This window comes from Formica exsecta, unplaced genomic scaffold (assembly GCF_003651465.1).
Source record: "Formica exsecta isolate Colony F162 unplaced genomic scaffold, ASM365146v1 scaffold295, whole genome shotgun sequence".
Lineage (NCBI taxonomy): Eukaryota > Metazoa > Arthropoda > Insecta > Hymenoptera > Formicidae > Formica > Formica exsecta.
Window position 1 is genome coordinate 213,818 of NW_021850207.1, and position 6,979 is coordinate 220,796.

General features: G+C 38.2%; 1 protein-coding gene across 2 annotated transcripts in view; it reads left to right on the forward strand.

The window, feature by feature from the left end:
• Positions 1 to 6,087: 6,087 nt before the first annotated feature.
• The window catches only part of LOC115237422, a 16,465-nt gene continuing 15,573 nt past the window's right edge, over positions 6,088 to 6,979 (forward strand). For both annotated transcript variants that reach the window (XR_003884340.1, XM_029810434.1), the window contains exon 1: positions 6,088 to 6,806. The gene's annotated coding sequence lies outside the window, so the exon portion shown is untranslated. The remainder of the gene's footprint in view (positions 6,807 to 6,979) is intronic.

The following is a 6,979-nucleotide window of genomic DNA, read 5'->3' on the forward strand; positions in this document are numbered from 1 at the left end:
GAAAAAAAAGACTGTTCGCTTTTAGAATCTATATTTCATGTAAAATTAATCGTTGCCTCTCGTATGTACAACAATTAATTATACAGGATACCTCTCTCAGATCGAGTATAAAAAAAAAATATTTGTTCGCTAAATTATTTTTTGGTTAAGTCCAGAACACCCTGTGTAATATTAATTGTCATACATGCGACAATCACCTGTGTGTAAAATATAGATGCTATGCAAAAAGTTGCGAAACTATTAATTAATCCCATTTTACCGTCAGAATATATTTTTTGTTTTATATTAAATCTCTGAATAATAAAACAATTTTTATGCTATACGCTCGTATATAAAACAAAACCATTTTTCTGCTGGGCGGAGTGAAACGTCACGTGATGTAACAATAATGTTTTTTTTAATGCGAAAATCGATAATCGGCTAATTGATATAAAACATTGATCATTATATCAGACGTCCTTACAATCGGATTAATAGGAAATATGTGTTTATATCGTTCATGGACTATTGCATTGTAATTTCATTTCTGAGCAATTAATACGCCGGCTGCAACCGATGCACGTAATGGTCCGTTCGCACAGATTGACAAACGGAAAGCAAATAGGAATAGCAATGCCGATATTTGCGCGTAGCCACGATGTAAATAACGCGTATCAAAGGATGTGAATATGAGCGCATATGAGATACCGAACCACTGTTTAGCGTGCTAAATTTGACAGGACTTATATTTACATAGGATAAATAGGACAACTATCTATACTCCTATGTACATAATTTTAATTCTATTTATCAATATATAATTTTTCAAGTAAATAATCAAGTTCGTATTGCATAATTAATTAGCTAAAATTTACCACATTAATTTGATTTACGTAACTCCGAGGAAAGGGGGAAATACGACATGGAAAAAAATCGAATATGATCAAAGCAAACAATAAAGTCAGTGCCGTGCTGTATATGGTGATAAATCGCAGCAATATCAATTCCTGCAAGACGAACTACCGTATTTCCTGAAAGCGATCTATAACAGTTACGCGACACATTCGCGACCGATCGTTTCGATCGAAGCATCGATCGTACAAAAACCCCATCGTCGAAAGATAAAATTCCCGATGTGTTATTCCCGATAGAAGTAACGCGCATGTGCATTAAACAGGAAAACAAATCGCAGGTGTGCCATAAAATTGCGTCTCTGTATAGCCTTTTTTTTATACATACTAGCAACGGTGTAGCAATCGGTGAATAACGAGAAACCGCCCTCGGGTTCCATGGACTCGGATTCCCTCAATAATTTATAGATTAAGTCGCGCGTGAAATACGAATCTCTGGCACCTCCGGGCATGTCGCGAATTAAAAGCGCACGTTGCACTTGTCAAATTGTCAAATTGTCATTACTCATTGCCAAAATATCGCGATCGACTCTCGATAGAGCGGATTTCTCTATTTTAAATGATTCTTGCAGAAAATCAAGTTGCAAAAAGATTCCAAAGCTTCCAAAACTCGACATGTCAAAATTAAAAAAAAAAATCTCTTTTGCCAAAAAAAATATTCGCATTGTAATATATATTTTTTACTAATTTATCGTAATCATATCATATGTAACATTCACTGTGTGTTTAAGTCGTCTGCGTTATGTCTTCACTAAAGCATGACATCGGCTAACAAGATTAAAGCTCGCGACTGTCTCCACTGGAGCGTTTCAACGGAAAAAAAAGAGCGAAGCAAAAAAAGAAAGAGTATCACGATTCTCGGAAAGCAAATTTATGCACACACGTGTTCATGTGCACGTGCGAGATCTTGAGCGACGTTAACGGCGTATCGAATCCCCGGTAAGACGACGAACGGGCGTCTCGAGCGCGATCGCATGAAAAAGAGGAACGCATACAAAAGGTTAACGGGGTGTAAATTTCACGAGGCAGATTTCGTCAAGCGCAGAATCGTCAAGGAATGACTGCTGTTAAGTTTAGTGACACGTTAGACGCGGAAATCGCAGTCGTATGTACGCGAAATGTACAAGTTCTCGGCGCTTTCTTTTATGCGCCGATTCATTTTGCCGTTTTAAAGACGATGTCTCATTACCGTCTTAAAGCCCATGTCTCATTACTTCGTAACGTTTAATTTTAAGTATCTATAACGGACTTGTAACTGATTTCCTTCCAATTAATATTAACATTCTCTAAAATTAAAGTCTATTCAAAATAAATTTAAAATTAAGATTTTGTATATTTTTGACATTTAATTCGAAAAAAATCCGTCGATTTTTAATTTAATGTTTCGAATGAAACAAGCGATAGTTCTTTTTCTTAGTTTAATATCTTTAATATCTGTGACAATATACTGATATACTCTCTTTCGCGACTGCAAGTAAAATCTGACATAAAATTGCGATACGCTTGGCCATTGTGCGCGAAATGAAAAGGGCCTATTAAAAGATATCTTTAGTTCATCTTAACGAAAGTGCGCGATATCCGGTATAAAACGCGCGTATAACGCGAACGTCATTTCGTACGATACTCGCGAACCACTATAATTTTGCCATCGAAGTTTATTCTTCAAAGATAAAAGTACACAATGAAGAGAAATGAGAAAAATAATATAGTTACGTAGCGTATTAAATGTCTAAAACTAACAGATATAAAGCGTTAAAAATTTAAAAACTGTATGTGACTAGGATTGGAAAATATATCGCGATGTGTCAACTATAAATTGCATCAATCAAAGTGTATCAACATGTTTACTACATTATCAATAATGATCAAATAAGTACACGCATTAATAATTCAAATATATAATTCGTTATTTTATTGCTGTTTAATATAATACGTTAATTAAAGTTTTAACATGTTAATTATATCGTGTGTGCTAAAGATCCCTTTTAAGGACAGACATAGTATTGTCGCACACGGCAATCGCCGATTCATGTAAATTACCGGTGCCGGATAAACGTCGGATTAAGATCAGGCACGGAATTTATCCCGACATACATATTTTGACAAGGGCAGGCGAGGGTTAAGACCAAGATTTAGCTCGTCTATGTAGACATAGTCTCGCGATCGTCAACGTAGTCGATATCAAGCTAGGAACCTTCTTACGGAACAGTTCCCTGTACTTATTCTTAAAGTTAAACACACAGACGCGAAGAAAAACGGATATTCTTTCTAAAAAAGGAAATATCGTAATACTAATTTATTAGATATCTTTTCTGTTAAGTTCAACGAGAAGATTACAAAACGTCACGTAGAGAAAAAAAAAATTACTCGTGCATCTCTCTCACACGTAAATCTTGTAATGTTAATTTTAAAAATAGCTTTTCCATATTTAATAAATTTACAATTCCTTTCGCACATTTTAAATTAAATAATAAATTAGTTATATCATCTTTATTGGAATTATTATTTGTATATACATACGATAGAGAAAAGCAAAATTTATGATAAAGTTAAAAAGCTCACCGGCAAAATATGAATAAATTAATGAAAAAATATGAACAAATTTCCGGGACTGCATTATTAATTATAAAATTGAATTATAAATGCCCCGTTTCACCGTGTATTTTTATCGGGAGATGAGAGAGAGAGAGAGAGAGAGAGAGAGAGAGAATATCTACAGAGAGATATATATAATATAAAATATATTACACAGTATAAATAACACAAAAAAAAATAAATAAATAAATAAAAACTATGTTTAACTTAACACAGAAATATACATGTGAGAATACGAATTTTATTTCCGCGTCCCTCACACTCGATTCCTTTGAAAATCGCATTACGGCGAGAATCACGAAACTAACTCGACGAGAACTCGAAGACGAATCGTCGAAAGTAGCGCTTAACGAGCACGTTAAACAACCACCGCTAAATCGTCACGAGGAAAGAAGCCGCGCAAATGTACGGGAATCCTTCTTCAACGGTAGAGAGGCGGGAGGGACAATACACACGCGAGAGGGAGGGAGGGAGGGAGGGAGGGCGAAAGCGGGTAAGAGACGGCTAAAGATAATGTACTCCTGCATACAGATGACGTTATTAAACGGAAATCTGCAGATGGAGCGAACGCATAAAGCACTGTCTGCCGTCGTTGTCTGATTAGGCATGCAACGTTTCCCCTTCCTCCCCCCCTCCCCTCTCCCCGTCCCGTCATCCTATTCACCCCCTTGTGTTTCCGCGAGAAGCACGAAGCTCTCTCTCTCTCTCTCCCCCCTCTCTCTCTCTCTTTCACTCTATCTCCCTCTCTCTCTCTCTTTCGTTGCGGTCGCGTACCGCCAAATAAATTCCGTAAAACGATAACGATAATTTTAACACCGTGTATAGTGCAACATCAAGTTCGTTCGCGGTAACGAGCAAAACGCGTTTTTCTCGCGAATGCATCCTCTCAAAAATCTCACGGGAATCGTAACCTTTTGTAGTTATCCGGCACGTCGAAACGCTCTCGCAAATAAAATAGAAATGCATAGCACGAAATATATTTATCGTTTCCATATTAATCTTCCAATAAATTAGTAGCACTAATCGATACTTTTGCTCAAAATTTAGCTGCGCAAGTGGGAAACTTGGGTAAAAATATATTGTATAATACATATATACGGCGTCATTTTTTTTTTTTTTACTGCGTTCTCTTATTGATTAAGCAGCTGTACTAAAAATATCGTAAATGTATTTCGAATAATATTAAATTTTTATTTTTGTCGAAACGGTAAATATATTTCCGATATACATGACTCTTCATATTCGTGAAAAAGTGTACTCACAAATAGATGATGTCCCGTCCGGCTGATAATTCGTCGTCCACACCATCTTGCGCTCCAGAGCAGATATCGTTGTAATCCGATACTTCCCGTCTTTTTGTAGAGACACACACACAAGTCTATTAGATTCACTCGCGAGACGATATTTATCCGATATTTCACTCGACACTCCCGAAATACGCGCGATTTCGGCGGATAAAAACCGATAAGACATATCGGAGTCCTGTTGCGCCTTTCGCGACACTTTTCGCCTTATTTCGGACGAGAAAATACGCCGAAAGTTTCTCGAAGATCGTTTGAGCGGCCATGATGCTCTAACGGCAAGTCACGTATCCGCGACGATGATCGGCGTCGATCGCGAAGGACAAAATTCGCGAGATGATATTCGTTCGATATTTCACTCGGCACTCCCGAAATACGCGCGATTTTAGCGGATAAAAACCGATGAGATATATCAGAGTCCTGTTGCATCTTTCGCGACCCCTTATTTCGGACGAGAAAATACGCCGAAAATTTCTCGAAGATCGTTTGAACGGCCATGATGGTCAAACGGAAAATATCTACGGCGTAAATCGCGAAGGACGCGATCGCGAAAGCGCGATTAATGATACCGATACGCGCTAAATTATACGATAAAACGATCGCAAAGTGCTTTATTCGATACTTTCGACGTAAATGTGTGTGCAGGATTCCCTTTTATTGCGTAGCAAAAAAGAAAATTACGGAGCGATACGCGACACGTCTCGACCGCGATCGTCGCGAGCGCGAACTATACAAGGACAAGACGGTGACGTTGCGTCGCGGCGATAGCAAGTGGCGTACTTCATATCGAGTACATTACCAAATTTCGCGTCGTTTGATTGGTTAATCGAGATAGAAAAAGAGAAAAATTTCTTTGCTGCTATTGGTCAATCGAACGCTTCGAATTATTTGGTAATATTTTTACGAACTGTGACGTTCTAATCGTAATACGTAATTATAGGGAGATCTCCCGCCGCCATCCTTCCGCGACCGCGTCTCGAAGGATATTACGACACGTAGAGCGCTCGAGTCCTCCGCCGCGCGCGAAGGCCAAGTCGACGTAAACAATAGCGCGCTACGCGTAACAAAAACAAACCCTTGGTATGCGGGATAGCGCGCTGTTGTATACAATGTATACATTCCACACGTCAACATTACGCACACGTATACATTACGCATGTCAACAATATAATATAATAGACTATAGATTGAATAGATATGGCGACAATAGAATACTACGCGCGTCGCGCGACTCGACTCGTGTTGTCAGTCGTGCCGCAGGACTTGAGGAGATGGTAGTGGCGGGTGCGCAGTATCTTCCTAAGTACGAGTAAATGTGAAACGCGATTATTTCCTACGATTCTTAAAACTTTTGCGATGTGTAAGCGCGCTCTTCACGTTCGGTCGGCTTGCGTCATTCGCGCGCTAAAATTCGAGTGTACAGGTATTAGTGTGTATTAGCGTGTGCGTGGTATCATATTACTTTCTTAAATACAATCTCTCGCGGGATAAGTACGAGAAAGTGTGAGACGTGATTAATTCCTACGATTTTTAACGATTCGATACTTGATTTTTGCGTGATGTGCGCAACCCAAAACTCGAGTGAGCAGGTACAGTCGCCGCGTATATGTATGTGTGTGTGTGTGTGGTGTCGTATTACTTTTCCAAATATAATCTCTCGCGCGATAAAAACGATCAAATCTGAAACGCGTTTATTTCCTATGTTTTTTAAGGATTCGATTCGATTTTTGCGACGTGTAAATTTTAGATTTTTGCGATGTTTACATTTGGTTGACTTGTATTTTTATTCCCGCGCCGAGACTCGGGTGAGTGTAAGTACAGTCGCTCTTCCTAAACGCGATCGCAACGAGAAATACGAGAAGTCATCGAACGCGGAACTATTCTCTACGATTATTATATAATTAACGTCGTATTTCACTGATTAGTGCGCGTAATTACCGTGTTTTCGCGAGTGAGTGCCATGAGGGAGCAGAGCAAGGAAGATCCGGGAAGGCATCGGACGATGACACGCAAACGTGAGGTAAAAGCACACAATTCGTAATCTATTTTATTTTTTAATATTTAAAATATATATTTGAATTATTTATTTTTGCGATTTATTGCATTTTGCATTATTTACATAATTGCATAACATAACGTATATAAAAAAATATTTTAGGTAATAATTATATGAAAATTATTATGTAAAATATT